Source organism: Leptinotarsa decemlineata, unplaced genomic scaffold, assembly GCF_025532065.1.
Source record: "Leptinotarsa decemlineata unplaced genomic scaffold, Ldec_3_MD MMD2_P_RNA_scaffold_4, whole genome shotgun sequence".
Classification (NCBI taxonomy): Eukaryota; Metazoa; Arthropoda; class Insecta; order Coleoptera; family Chrysomelidae; genus Leptinotarsa; species Leptinotarsa decemlineata.
In genome coordinates, this window is record NW_027412531.1 from 639,294 (window position 1) to 654,358 (window position 15,065).

Here is a 15,065-nt window from a genome sequence, read left to right on the forward strand (position 1 = left end):
AATCCTATTTTAAAACCCCCTAAATTCAAACCAAGATACCCGAAATTTTTTTAGTAAATGAAAAATCTAATTGAATATTCAAAGTTGCTATAACAGTTAACCAAGTTAATAGATAAACTTACCTCCATATTCTTATTATTATCATAACGAAGTTTTTATCTACCTCTTAATTTATATTATTACTTTGTAGATTGCACAACAATGTACAGTAACATGAATAGTGTTATTAACGGTATTTACGTTCTTACTAGGCATCTTACTGTGGATTAAAACATCATTGAACACGAACGAAACAGTCAGTTTTGTTAGAAAGTTCTATAGCCAACCTTTATTCTTTGGCCAAAATATAATAATGTCCCAGATCAGGATTCGAACAGCTATGAAAAACCACCGCAAACTGCGGACACGTGTTCTGGCTGTTGTCAGTGTAAAGACGGGCCACACCTGGTTACCGAACATTGTGAACAGGGGAACATCCATATGAACGGAGTCATCAACAGGAGTGCAATTTTTGATTCAGACCGAAATAAGATTACTGCCAACAAAACGCACTTATTATTGCTAAAATCTTACTGACTCAAGTTGCCTTATAACGTCATGATATGAATTTCCGAACTCACCACTGAAACCACAGAATTATTATTCCGTGCTGAAACAACAGTATAATTGTTTATTTGGCTCACATCCAGAGTTGCCAACCAAAGCGGAATTCCGCTACCGTAGCGGTAGCGGCGTAGCGGATTTGAATATAACGTCGCGGAATTTTCTACAAATAATCAACATTGAAAAAATATGGAAGAAAAGGTAGTGGACAGCATTCGAAGCTGACAGCTGACACTTAAATAATTGAATCCACAGTCAATACGTAGCTGAGGCTATTACGTGATGAAAGAGAGGAAGAATATTTTTTGATATTTTCATTCATATCATAAACCTCCAATATCTTGAAACTGAAAGTCTCGAGTATTTTAAATTATATGGAACAAATTACAGTGGAAAATGAAGACAGTCCATCTGATTGTAGCTCGAGCGAAAGAACTACCGCTACGGGAACGGGACATGTTCAAAAAATACAAAAAGTCTCGAAAACAAACTTTTTCTCAACATTGGATGTCTGATTCAATGTATAACTGTTCAATGTATAAGTTTGAAAATGTCCTTATAGGGCGAAACTGCTGTTACGTTGGTTACAAATAAAAGTGGTAAAAAACATAGAAAGTTTCAATTCTCTTTTCTTCATTATTTCAAGCTAAGAAATATTTGGTAGAGACGACAGCTTTCAAAAATTAACTGCTATAAATCAGCATGATCCTGATTCCTGACATTAGTGACAGTTCAGTTTTGTGGTATCTGAACGGTACACAAACTACAAACTCTGTGGTATTTAATTTGGAATAGAACGCATGCGCGAACTGATTGCGTCAGATATACAAGTGTAGCTGAATTTTGGTTCATATGTACGACTTTATAGTTCATTCAGTTGGCAACACTGCTCGCATCTCTCATGTCAAAAAATTTGAATATGGAACTCGCGCGCCCGAATTATCATCCTAAAGAAAACTATCTGTTTTATTTTTGTCTGAGAATATTATGTGGTATAATATTATTCTTTTGTATTGTGCAAATTGTATCATGTCCTAGCCAATTAATTCCTTGAAGTAAGGTTGTGAGCCTGCAGGAAATATTCTCGGATATGAAAAGATAACTGTCGTCAAACAAAAGAGTTTTCAAGCATTTTCAATAACTGTCTAATTTAGAGAATTGAGAAACATTTTCCAAAACTGGATATTTAACTATTAATAAAATGGTGCTCAGCAGGTAAAAGACAAGAAATTGAAGTATATTTCATAGGAACCAGTAAAATAATTCTATATATTTTAGGTATTCAGTCCCAAAATCAGATTCATCAGAAATGTCATCTAGCTCACAACAGGACATCATCAAAAATGTAATTGAATTTTTGCAATGTTTCATCTGCAAAAATAAGGTATATGAAACAAACATATGCCCACATTGCTCTCAGCTTTTTTGTTGCTCGTGCATCAAGAGCTGGATCCTCACCAAAGGAAGTCGTTGTCCCCAATGTAACACTCAACTCAACATCCCACAACTTGTAGATTGTCTGTGGGCTGACGATATGATTAAATATCTGGAAGAATTTCGACCAGAAGTTTGTTCAACTCATTCAGAAGACATGTCAATTTACTGTGTTACTTGTATAGGAGGAGTTTGTTATCGATGTGTTTTGTGGAATGGCACCCACTCGGGTCACACAATCAGACCATTGAAGAAACTGTATGAGAGCAAACTGAAACATTTAGAAGATGAAGTAGCTTCACTTGAAAAGCTAAGGGATGTAACTGATTTCCTTGCAGAGGAAACGGTTCAAATTGAGTACATTAACAATGTGATGAAAAATTCTGCTGAATCTAGACTGATCTCTAAAAGTACTGAACTAGAGATCATGATATCAGAACTCAAAAAAACGGTATCAACTAGGATTCCCGTACCAGAACCAGCAAACTCCCTTTCTGTAAAACCTTCATATTAGGGTGATTCTCATACCTATGGTATGCATCCCCTTTCTCAATTGCGACAAAAAGGAGATCCTGTTTATTCTAACTTATTCTGTTCCAATGGGTTATGTTTGAGGATGATAGTTTATCCAGATGGTGTTGCGGACGTAGGAGGAAACTATCTCACAGTGTTTTTGGAGCTCTGCGCTAGGTACCGTGAAGCATCCGATTATAGATACAGTATTATTATGAGAAACCAAGCCAGGAGGGACTCTTCAGAAAATTGTGTCAGACGGTATGTTTCCCAGTTTCAAGTAGGTAAATCTAACAGTGATAGAAGATTCTTCCGTCTTGATCTCTTGGCTAGAGGAGGTTACTTTGACCAAATTGTAGACACACTGGAACTGGCATTCCAAATTCCTAATTTCTACCAAGTACGTTACAATAAACAGTGGTGTATAATCCAGCTTGATTGTAACCAAGCTGAAAGTTCAAAAAGTACAGGAAATGTACCATTAAAGGACCAGTAACTTAGTTCTGTCTATTGACATTCAAAAGGTATATGATGTCGTCTGTTGAGAAATGGGATCATATAAATTCATGTTACCTGTTCAGTTTGTTAATTTATTACTTTTCATGTTTCATATTAAATAATGTAAGTATGCAAATTATTGAAGATTTCAAAATAAATATCGAGTTCCAAATCTGTATTTTTTTTTCAACAAACCCTCTGTAGTGAGATTCTTCAAGTAATGGAAATATTTTGGCCATTTACAAACAAGATGAAAAGTTTCCTTCAGGTGCTGATTTATCGATAGTTTCTGCAAAAACCAATAATACCATTTAGTGTTAAGAACATTTCAATTGCAATATTATCTGATCCCGAAGAGTTCCCATTTTTGTTCCTGATGAAATTCCTTCAGTTTCATTTGTAGAAGTTGGCATAGTATAGTCGGAATTTGGTATAAATGGATGATTTTAATGAACTTTGGCTTCAGTTCATTAGACTTCTGTCTCTCTCTAATAGTGGCTTTTGCTCCCGTTCAAGCACACTAAGCCATGTCTACTGGTGGGAAAACAGAAGTCACCCTGTAATAATAATAATATCATTTATTGCCCAACAGGTAACACCCAATTACAGGACATAATTAAATACATCAGTACTGATAATAGATAAAATAAATTAACAAATCATATTCATTCTTGACATGCTATATGAATATAACAAAAGCGTTTGACACAGTGATTCCTGAATTTCTAGTTGCAAAACTGACCCAACTTAGGTTCCCGAATAACTTGTTACAATAGATTGAATCTTACCTCAAAGGGCGTACCATGACTGTAAAATGTGAAATTGTTAGATCAAGGTGCAACGACGTTAATCTTGGAGTGCCACAGGGGTCAGTGCTTGGACCATTGCTTTTTTTGTTGTATGCAAATGATTTGTCAGAATATCTGAAAGATTGCCACCTTACCATGTTTGCGGATGATACCACTATCACAGTTACAGGGGGAAATATTGATGTACTGCTTAGTAAGGTAAAATGCATAATCGATAGTTTTAGCTCCTGGTGTCAGCGAAACAGATTAATATTAAACTCCACAAAAACTGTAATAGTAAATTTCTATAATAGGAAAAATAATGTTCCAGATGACCTACAAACTATTGACGAAATAAAGATTAGTAGCGAAATAACATTTTTAGGAACTTACTTGGATGATAGCTTATCATGGGATCTGCAAATAAAAGATGTCTGCAACAAATTAAACAAGACATTCTTTGCTTTAAGGCAAATGAAATCATGCATGGACACAGCAGGTCTACTAGAAATCTATTTTGCTATGGCATATTCACATATATCCCTCAATATCATAGCATGGGGTTGCAGTAATGAATTCATCAGAGTATTCGTAGCACAAAAGCGCATTGTTAGACTAATTTTCAGCATTGAACACTGAGACAGCTGTAAACCAGTATTCGTTAGGGAAAAATTATTACCGGCTCCCTCCATATACATTCTTAAATGTATAGGATTTGCTAGATCTAACATCCATGAACTAGAAACAAACGCAACGGTGCATAGTTACAACACACGTCATGGTGATGTTTTGCGTATTCCAAGTCATAAGTCAACGAAATATAAAAAGTCCCCTTTGTATACTGCCATAAATCTGTATAATAAATTACCAGAGCAGATCAAACAAATTACCTCTGATAAAGTGTTTCATGGTAGAGTAAAGCAATTGCTGCTGCAAAAATGTTATTATAGTTGTGATGAATTCCTGGAAGATGATTTCCGTTGAGCAATGATTTTACTTATTTTTTTTCCTCTTACTATTATTTAGTGTTATCTTCGACGCCTGTTCCATATTTTTACTAAGGAATTTATATACGTGTCTTGTCTATATATGTGTATGTATGTGTGTATGTTTATATATGTGGGTGTGTGTATTTGTGTATATATGTGTATGTGTGTATATATGCATATACACATATATGATAAATGAAATACCTACCTATTTTATTCGTATCACACTGTTATTATGTTCTATATATGTATATTAATTTTAAGTTATTGACATACCATATGTACATACTGTACCTCAGTGGCAAATAAATAAATAAATAAATAAATGATATATAGGAGGGGTTAAAGCATGCTAATATTTACGTTGTGTACATCAGTTCTGTATGTTATTATATAAATAAGGCGGTTTTTTCGTTGTTATTGTTTTATGAAACAAAACATTAGCATACAGTAACCTTCTACTCTCCATGTTTAGCCACCCAGCTAGTTTTAAGGTGTACGAAATCGCTTGCCTTCTTCTCACTCCAAAGATCAGACGTAAACATGAATTCTGAACAGTCTGAATTTTACGTTTACATATATCAGTCAAATTTAGACCATATAGAACATCTGCATAATTGAAGTGAGAGAGTACAAGAGTCTCCCACACAGTTATTTTTACCTTCCTAGTGAGATAATGTCTGCTCCCATATATCAGTTTAATAGAGGCGTATGCTAGTTGAATAAGCTTCATGACGTGGTTTTCAAATCTTAGGCTGTTGTGCATAAGAACCCCCAAGTTTTTTACCATTCCAACGTTATGAAGTGGAGAACCCACAACGTTTATTCTAACCATTTCCTCGATTATTTTTCTCTTTTGTTGCGGCCGAACGTTAAAATATTCGACTTATTCGGGTTAATGAGAAGACACTGGTCAGTAGCGGATTTGATAAAAGAGGAAACTTCATTGTTCATCAGTTGCATAGCATCATCGAACATTTGCGGTGGAAAGCTGTAATATATTTGTGTGTCATCAGCGTTCAGATGAACGTTACAATGATTCAAGCGTCTGATGAGATGAAAAGTGTAGATATTGAAAAGCAGTGGTCCTAGAATGGAACCTTGTGGTACAGTCGATTTAATATAAAGGTATTCCGAGCGAATTTCATCAATACGCACCATTTGTTTTCTTCCAGTCAAGTAATTCCGCAGTAATGTAATAGATTGCTCTGAGAATCCTATGTAATGAAGTATGGACATCAACAGTTCATGATTGATGGTATCAAAAGCTGTAGTGAAATCCAGCAGAATGAAAACTGTTATATCTCCTCTATCAGTGGCTCTAATGATATCATCCAAAACGTGCAGTAAGGCAGTAGTGCAACTGAAACCCTTTCTAAATCCCGACTGAATTGGTGGTGATAAGTTATATTGATTTATATAATCAAGTACCTGTAATTCAATAGCTTTTTCTGCCACCTTGAATAGGGTGGATAATATGCTTATACCTCTAAGATCTTTATATTCTAGAGGATTTTTTTCTTAGGGATTATTTGAACTACTGCTTCTTTCTATGACTCAGGAAACAAATTGTTTTGCAGACAAAAGTTTATAATATGAGTAATGTGAGGAATAATATGAGGGCAAGCTAATTGTATTAGTCTTATATTTAAATCATCAGAACTAGAAGCATTACTTTTAATGTCACAAATACTCTTATACACAAAAAGGTCGTTTATTTCGGTGAAATTGAATTCGTTATCCATTATTTTTTGATTCTGATACAAATTCAAAAGTTCAACTGGAGGAGAAACCTCAGAAACAGAGTTGACAAAAAATTCGTTTAGCTCTGAAACATTCTTCAAATTTTCTGGTAGATCATTCTTTTTATTAGAGACTATGTTTTGATCTTTAAGAATTTTCCACATTTCTCGTAAACGACAATTATTCAACTCGATTTTGAAGTATGCTTTCTTTTCACGAATAACTGCTTTCGTTACATAATTCCTGAGGTCTTTGTAATACCGTGAATGAGCTTCTGATCTCGTCCTTTGATATCGCTTCCGAGCTTTATCTCTAGTAGATATCATCAACTTTGAAGTATTGGTAAGCCAGGGAGCTTTCGGTTTCGTGACGCGAGATGTCATAATTGGAGCATGTCTGTCAAATAAATTATTGATGAAATTAAACGAGCATCGATACTTTTTCATCCACATTATCTTGATCTAAAATTCTTCCTTGAAATATTTGAATGAACGATAGGTGCACATTTGAGGACCACTCCTTTCACCATCTACGTTGAGTTTACATTGTACTAACTGATGATCAGAAATATTATGCATACCTATAACCTCACATTCTGTTACAATTTTCTCGTGAGATATAACGAAATCCAGCAATGTCGCTATTGTATTGGTGATTCTAGTGGGAACCTCCACAAATTGTTTGAGGTTGAACGAATCACAGATGTAGCTTTGGATCATTTTATAGATATTTTAATGTACTGTTATGTTCGCCACTGGTCCAACGAAAAACGCCTCAATAAATAATCTTTGAATAATAAAAATTTATTTGATATAAATAATATGTAATAAACATACATAAAATAAGAACAAAAGTAAATTCTTCAAGCCCTGAATCTGAAAACCCCACGAAGTTCTCAGTACGATAATTGAAAGTTGTATAAACAAGAATACTGAAATATATTGCAGTTCGCTATGTACTCCGAACACAACAACCACAAACTCATAAAAGTATAAATGCAACATAGGAAAATTCAAGTAACTGTTTCGACAAATGTGCAGTTAAGTACAAAATACAGTCTATACAGACTCTGTTGAGCTTTGGAATTCGGAAAGTGTATGAATTGGATTCTGCATCTTCTTTTGCGAGCCCTTTCGAACCTTTGCATGAACTTCCTCTGGCTTTTAGGGTCTCAAAAGTGGTTTCTTTTCAGGTGCCTTCATCTTCCAAACAACGATGGGAGACTATAAAATACAGAATAAAAAAGTAAGTGAACTTTCCTAGTGTGTTTTGAGGTGTTTGACGTTTCTCTGCGATTGTTACAAGTTCGGACTCTCAGTGTTCAAAAACACTCGAAATTTATAGAATTAATAAAATGAAAAGTGAATGAAATTTGAAATCATTGTGATCGTAAAAAAATTATCAACTTTATAACTTTATAATTGATTCACTGCTATCCTTTTGATGGAATAGTCATTATTTGCAGGCAGTTTCTCAAATGTATTTGAACTGACTCTTATATTTCCTTTACACCAAAAAGAAGCAAAACAGAAGTGGATAACTACAGACAAAGTATTTTGCCTTACTCCCTCTGTGAACTGTTTGAGAAAGTCGTTAGTGACACATTTTTGAATTGCATTTTTTTTGTACCTTGGGAGCTGTCTGACTTGTCCATGTAGTCCAAGTCTCCAAAAAATACTGCAGCCTCTTGGGCTCATTGCGTTTATTCTCGTTCCCTGTACTAGTTTGTACAGGATCCGTGTTGGACGTTCGTCATATTCTTCTGGGGGCGTAATTTTGTACGTCCATATATTGCCTGCCTCCTGTGATTCATTGCCTCATTAAGATGTGTAGTGCTGTTTCTATCCCTTCTTCGCTTAATCTGCAGCTGAGGTCTCCGTTGTACAGCCCCATTTTATTCAGGTGTCCTCTAAGCCGACAATGACCACTGTAATTATTCTGAGCCGATCCCTACTATATTGAAGTAGTTCTTCGGTTCTTTTCTCAGAAAGACGGATGTGTATAGTCCTAGCTGATAGCTGTAGTTTAAATTTCTATCCGCTCAGTATATTCCAGCTCCCGTTCCATGTTTGGTCTTCGATCCATCTGTATACCAGGTTTTTTCCAAACATATTTTCGGGATGACGAAGGCCTCTGACTGTATCTCTCATGAGATACTCATTTTGAAACTCAAATATTACGCTATTGGAGGGGTGGCATTGAAGTTGTTCAGTTCATATTTAGAAAATAGAAAACAATGTGTTACTGTTAACCAAAGAAACTCGGACTTTCTACCTATAAAACATGATGTGTCCCACAGGGGTCAGTGCTTGGGCCATTCTTATTTGTAATTTATATAAATGACCTACGCAACTTCCTATTACCCAATAAAAGTGTTCTATTCGCCGACGACACTACTTTGATGAGTACCGGTAAAAACCTTATGGAACTCACTTCTTCTTCTCATAACACTGAAAGACGTGCTGTAAATTGGTTTACTGCAAACAAACTCAAGTTGAACGCAAGCAAATCCCAAAAAATAACCTTCTCCTCTAATATAAACTTACAAATGGGAAATACTATCAAGCTACTCGGAATTGTTATTGATGACAAACTCACATGTTCGAATCACATAGAACAGCTCTGTAACAAGTTAGCAAGTACTCTATTTCTCTTGAGGCAGTTAAAAAAAGCAATTCAACCTGATACTCTGAGAATGACGTATTTCTCTCTGTTTCATTCGCAGATAAACTATGGAATAATTTTATGGGGAAATGCCACCCGTGTAATAACTATCTTTCGACAACAATAAAAAAGCAGTAAGAATTTTAGCTGGAGTTGGATATAGAGAACATTGTCACCCACACTTTATAAAGTTTGGCATCATGCCTTTACCTTCATTATATATCTACAATTCCTTATTAGAAATACACAGAAATATCAACCAGTTACAAACCCAGTCAGATATACATGACCATATTACTAGGTATGCTAAGTTATTAAAAACTCCAAGGTATAGATTAACCAAATCTCAACATAACTCTCTGAATATCAATCTATATAACTGCTTGCCGGAGAGAATCAAATCACTATCTTTTGATCAGTTCAAAAAAAGCACCAAAAAAATTCTTGAACACTGCTTTTATTCCACAGACGAATTTCTCGTCACAACAAAGCAACTGAGTCATGCACTCAACACATTGCTTCTCTGAAATGTTCCATTCTGTTTACGCTATTTATTTATGCCTCACTTGATTATGTTTGCAACACTTTCAAAATATCATATGTTTTATTGTATAATTTTATTCATTGGGTACTTTATATTGTATCTATTAATATATTGACATGCCATAAATGTATTTATATATGTAATGTGGTGAAAATATACCTATCTATCTATCTATCTATCTATCTATCTTTCATTCGTCACGGCTTACGATTTTGGCCGTGAAGTTTGTGTTAAAGGTGTACTTCGGTGTCGTGCGGTCCTTGCATATATTCAATATGTGCTCCTCCACTCGTCCCGAAATTTCTGTTCGGTCCGATCTTTTGTAGTTCGGTGAGTTCTCCAGTCTGAATTGGCCCATCCTGGCCTCCCCCATTATCACAAAGTGTAAAGGAGGTAGATTCAGGAGCGTCTCCAATGCAGCTGTTGGGGTAGTTCCCATTGCTCCTGTAATTCCCAAAGATGAAAGTCTTTGCACCTTGCCTAGTTTGTTGACGGCGGTCGCCTGCTTCATCTTTGGCCACCAGACCAGAGATGCATATGTTATCATGGGTTTAACTATGTCTGGTTGTAGCCCCCATGTTTTTCCACAGGCACGTCTGGCGAGCATCAGTGCTACCTTCGTCTTCCTCTTTATCCTGTCTAAGTGTTGGTTCCAGGACAGTTTGGAATCTAGGATTACTCCCAGATATTTAACCTCCCCCGACACTTGTATTTCTTCACCTCGAAGTTTTAGAGGTCTGAGACCCTTCGTTTTAGTCCTCTTGGTGAATGCTACTATGGTCTATTTGGATGGGTTCATGTTGTAAAGCCCTTCTTTTTCATACCTGATCTGTATGCATATTGGTCTCGATGTAATGGTCTGATAGCCAGTGATACGTTCCTGATATCACCCTGATCACTTGGTGATCTGAACACCTGTCGAGGCGTTAAAAAAATGGTTTGATGTTGGGATAAAACTCTAGTAATATTCACCAATTCAATTCGAGAAATGAATATCAATTTGTTTTATAAACATTCATACACTGATGATGCCAATTTGGTGAAGGAAATGTTGTGGTTGAACTAATGCCCATCTGCCAAGAGATGATTTGCAAATCTGAAATTGGTCTTCATATTCAAGAAACTACTCATATGTTCTTTTATTCTTTGAGAAAAAGATCTCCCTGTTTGGCCAATATCAAGTTTTGGGCAAGAATGACAAATCAATATATATATATATATATATATACACCTGATCTATCCAACTGTTGCTGACAGCAAATTGTTTGATAAAATTTGAGTTCTCTTTGAAAATTACTTCCTTAATGAAACTGTTAGTGAAATCTCACAAGTGTTACTTGAATACGTTGTCATGGATTTTCATCAAGTATCTTCCATAACATATCATAAGATATACTTACACCAGAGACTCAACTCTCCACTTATATTCCGGACATCTGCTTTTACTTTGGAGGTAACATTAATTTGGTGGCAGTAAACGGCAATGTGTTGTAAATGAGCCAACAAATCCTGCCTAGTTGAGCTTTCCGGACATTGCTCTGCAATCTGTCTGGTGAGTTTATCCAGTTTTGTTCCAGCTTCTGAAATCTTCTTTGCTGCATTTATGACATCCATTGTCGTTTTCAATGGTCCGCGACCTCTGAAAAATCGCACAATAATCATCTCCTGAAATTTCAATAAACTCTACACAAGTTAACATCAGTTATAGAGAATAAAAAAAAAGGGCCCTAAAACGCTACCGTGAGGGACGCACGCGTCTATATTTTTAAAACTATGTAATTTCTATCAACTCTAGTATGCCAGACCTTCACGGTAATTTTGAAACTATTTCAATACCATTTCAGTCACCTTAAGTAGGGAGAACAATTAGAAACAACATTTGAATGTTATACCTTGTGAAAAGTCAGTCATCTCCATCACGATCATACACATATGTTTGGCCAAAACGATGATGTCATTTCCAGTATCATCTCATTTGGCAACTTCACAGTCAAATTTAAGTTTTTCGCTTCTTAAGAGCTCCACTTGTTGCAGAATCTTCTGTTTATCTTCTTCCAGCATTTCTCCCATTGCTTCCTAAAAATAATTTGAATATTAAAATTGGCGAGGGCAACAATCTCTAATAAAAAATGTAACCAACTAGAGACTAGATACATTCTCAATGCTTTAAACTGAACTGAACCAAAATCAATTACAAAATTTATTCATATTACATAGTTTAGGCCTAGTCATCTATTGAATTAGGTGATATCTCAATTTAAAAACTCACTCGTGCTGTGGTGATTCCGCTAATATCTGGATACTCATCAACTGGATCTTCTTCAGTAGGAGCACTCGCTGAAAAAAATATAAAGGAATTTCATAACGAATGTGATAATTTCAATTCAACTCTTTCTACCTACATTTGCTTCTGTTCTCCAATGTATAGTTTTCATCCAGTTCAACATCCTCTGGGTTCAAATCTTTGTCGGCCTGGAATTCATCACATATTGAAAATAATAATGTTACTGATAATAATAATATCTGGCAAATCCAGTTATGGATAGTACATAAGGCAAGTCAAAGAGATGTGATTAATATACAATAAATCAATGTAGAAACTCAAATATCTCACATTATTTATTGACCAAGGTAAGTTTAATGTCTCACGGTAGTATCAAATAAATGGAAAATAATATCTATAAATTAAGTAGATCCTAATAAGTATAGTTGGCCAAATCAGATATATTATCTAAAACTATGTTAATGTGATACCTAACTATGATCTTCTAAATTATTTTAAATTGGGCGTTGAGAATCGCGTTTTCACACATATATTTGTAAATACGAATGGTTCAGCGGTAGTGCGTCGGCCTCGCGCGCCCAAGGACCTGGGTTCGATTTCTGACAGCCATAATCTTTTTTTAGTTTCTATATTGTAATTTCTTTTTCTTTTAGGTTATACTAATATTTGGACTTGCTGGAGCTCTTAGAAGAGATGAACTGTATAAACTGAAATTAGATGATATTGAAGATTTAGGTACAATACTCATAGTAAACGTCCATGATACAAAAACCAAAATCTCAAGAAAATTTACCATCACGGAACATCTTGAATTATACCGAAAATATACGGCACTCCGTCCGCAGAAATACGCAGAAAAAAAATTATTTATTAATTATCAAGGTGGAAAATGTACCTGCCAGATCGTTGGTATAAATAAAATTGGTAAAGTTCCTTCGGTAATCGCAAAATACCTAAATTTACCTCATGCTGAACAATATACAGGCCACTGTATTAGGCGGTCATCCGCCACGTTATTAGAAGAAGCTGGAGGCGATTTGCTTACCCTAAAAAAACATGGAGGTTGGAAATCCTCTGCAGTGGCAGAGCATTATATAGAAAACTCAATTACTCAGAAAATTGATGTGGCAAATAAAATTTTATCGCCTCAAAATCAAATTTCCTCAGCCCCTATCGCCACTACTTCTATCACCTCAACTTCCAAGTCAAAAAACACACTAATAGAAAAATCAAATGCTGCAGGTGTAAGTTTTGTAATGGTCACAGGTTCCAATATTACTATTAATAATCATTATTATTCCACATCAGAATGAAAACCAAAAATAATAATCTCAGTATGAGAATTAATTGTTAATTTTATAATATAGGTATTTACTAATTATTCTGAAATTCAATAAAGCTCTTCAAACTAATGGTGCTTAATTTTCTCTGTATGGTCGTAGAAAAAGTATAGTGTGCAACATGTGCGTGAAGACTTTTTTACACTCGCGTTGTTTGCGACACTCGCCTGAGGGCTCGTGTCGCAAATTCCACGCTTGTGTAAAAAAGTCGATTTCACGCACTTGTTACACAATATACTATTTCAAGCATTTCACAGAATGTCGAGAAGCACCAGCACATCAACAATCGATGAAAATGTTGAGAACATGAAGAAAATTGTTATGGAAAATCGTAGAATCACTATCAGAGCCGTTACTGAGCATGTCGACATATCGGCTGGCTCATGCAATGCAATTTTTTTGTAAATTTTGGACATGAAGCATATGACAGCAAAGTTTGTTTCAAAACTGCTGATTTTTTTGCAATACCAGTGAGGATGACAGTGTTCCATGTAAGTGCAATTTATTACCATTCATTCAAAGTAGAACTCATGTGAATGATATCTGATTTTTATTCCACAATGAATGTTTGAAATACAAACTGAGTAGAGAAAGTATTTCTGTATAATTCAGTGTTCATATAGAAGTATTTGTTTAGAATTTTTTTCTTTTGTGTAATTCAATGTTTATATGAAAGTAGCTGTTTCAGGAGGACTTTCTTTCAGTTTGTGTCTGAAAGTTACTTCTTTGCATGATCTACACATCCATGTATAGAGTTACTTGTTTTCAAATTGATTACTTTCTTTCTTTGGAAGATTCCCTCATCCCTTTTTTTGTATCAAGATGGAGTAGTAGAAAGCCAAAAACTTTCTTTCCCAAAAATTAATCACTACTAAAAATTTAACCTTTTCAATTCAGTCTAATACATTCTTTATTATCAAAAAAGTTATGCGGTCAAGCTTTGAAAGATGTTTACCCAATTCTAAGAGAAGAGGAAAAAGTTATAGAACCTTAACCTAGTTCTGCACAGGAAAGGTGTAAATACTCCTTTCAACACCAACAACAACCTAGGCATGCACATTAAGAATAACAAAGATAAAAGTTCAGTTTCGGAAAAATCAGGAGTGTATAAATTACGGTCTGGGTCATGTCCGATGTTTTATATAGGTCAAACTGGAAGAATGGTCAAAGCCCGCATAAAGGAACACAAATATAGTTTTCAGAATGGAACAATAAATTCCACATATGCCAGTCATTCAATCTCAGAGGGACATGAGTTCAACCATGAATACAAACCCCTCCATTTCTAGAAACTTAACCTGTTGGAGAGTATGGAAATAAACAAATTCAAAAACTCTCAATATCTTATATGAACGGTCAAAGTGAATTGAATAATTCGCCATTATTGAATCTGTTCATTTGCAGGTAAAAACAGTTAGGCATATTTTCAGGTAGGTATACTTTGGAAAAAATGTATTGATATTGTAAATGAATTTATACCTGACCTTTTCAGGTAGATTCATTATTCAGGTAGACGAGTAGGTAGTAGATTAGAATATAAAATGGTTGTAATTTAGAAGGAAGCTTGAGGAAGCTATTGTATAGCGAAACACGTGTCGCGGTTTTCGTAAAACCCTTTTATAGTGAAAATCATACAATAAACTGTATTGATTAGGTTTTTTATAA

General features: G+C 35.0%; 1 protein-coding gene and 1 long non-coding RNA gene across 2 annotated transcripts in view; one reads left to right on the top strand and one right to left on the bottom strand.

Moving 5' to 3' along the window:
• Positions 1 to 962: 962 nt before the first annotated feature.
• On the top strand, positions 963 to 3,220 carry LOC111502122 (uncharacterized). The gene is made up of 2 exons (XR_012468425.1): positions 963 to 1,818; positions 1,882 to 3,220. It is a non-coding gene; the product is annotated as an uncharacterized lncRNA (long non-coding RNA).
• Positions 3,221 to 7,350: 4,130 nt separating this feature from the next.
• The window catches only part of LOC141487534 (GMP synthase [glutamine-hydrolyzing]-like), a 35,239-nt gene continuing 27,524 nt past the window's right edge, over positions 7,351 to 15,065 (bottom strand). Inside the window, 2 exon segments of the mRNA XM_074186629.1 lie at positions 7,351 to 7,791; positions 11,177 to 11,415. The gene's annotated coding sequence lies outside the window, so the exon portion shown is untranslated.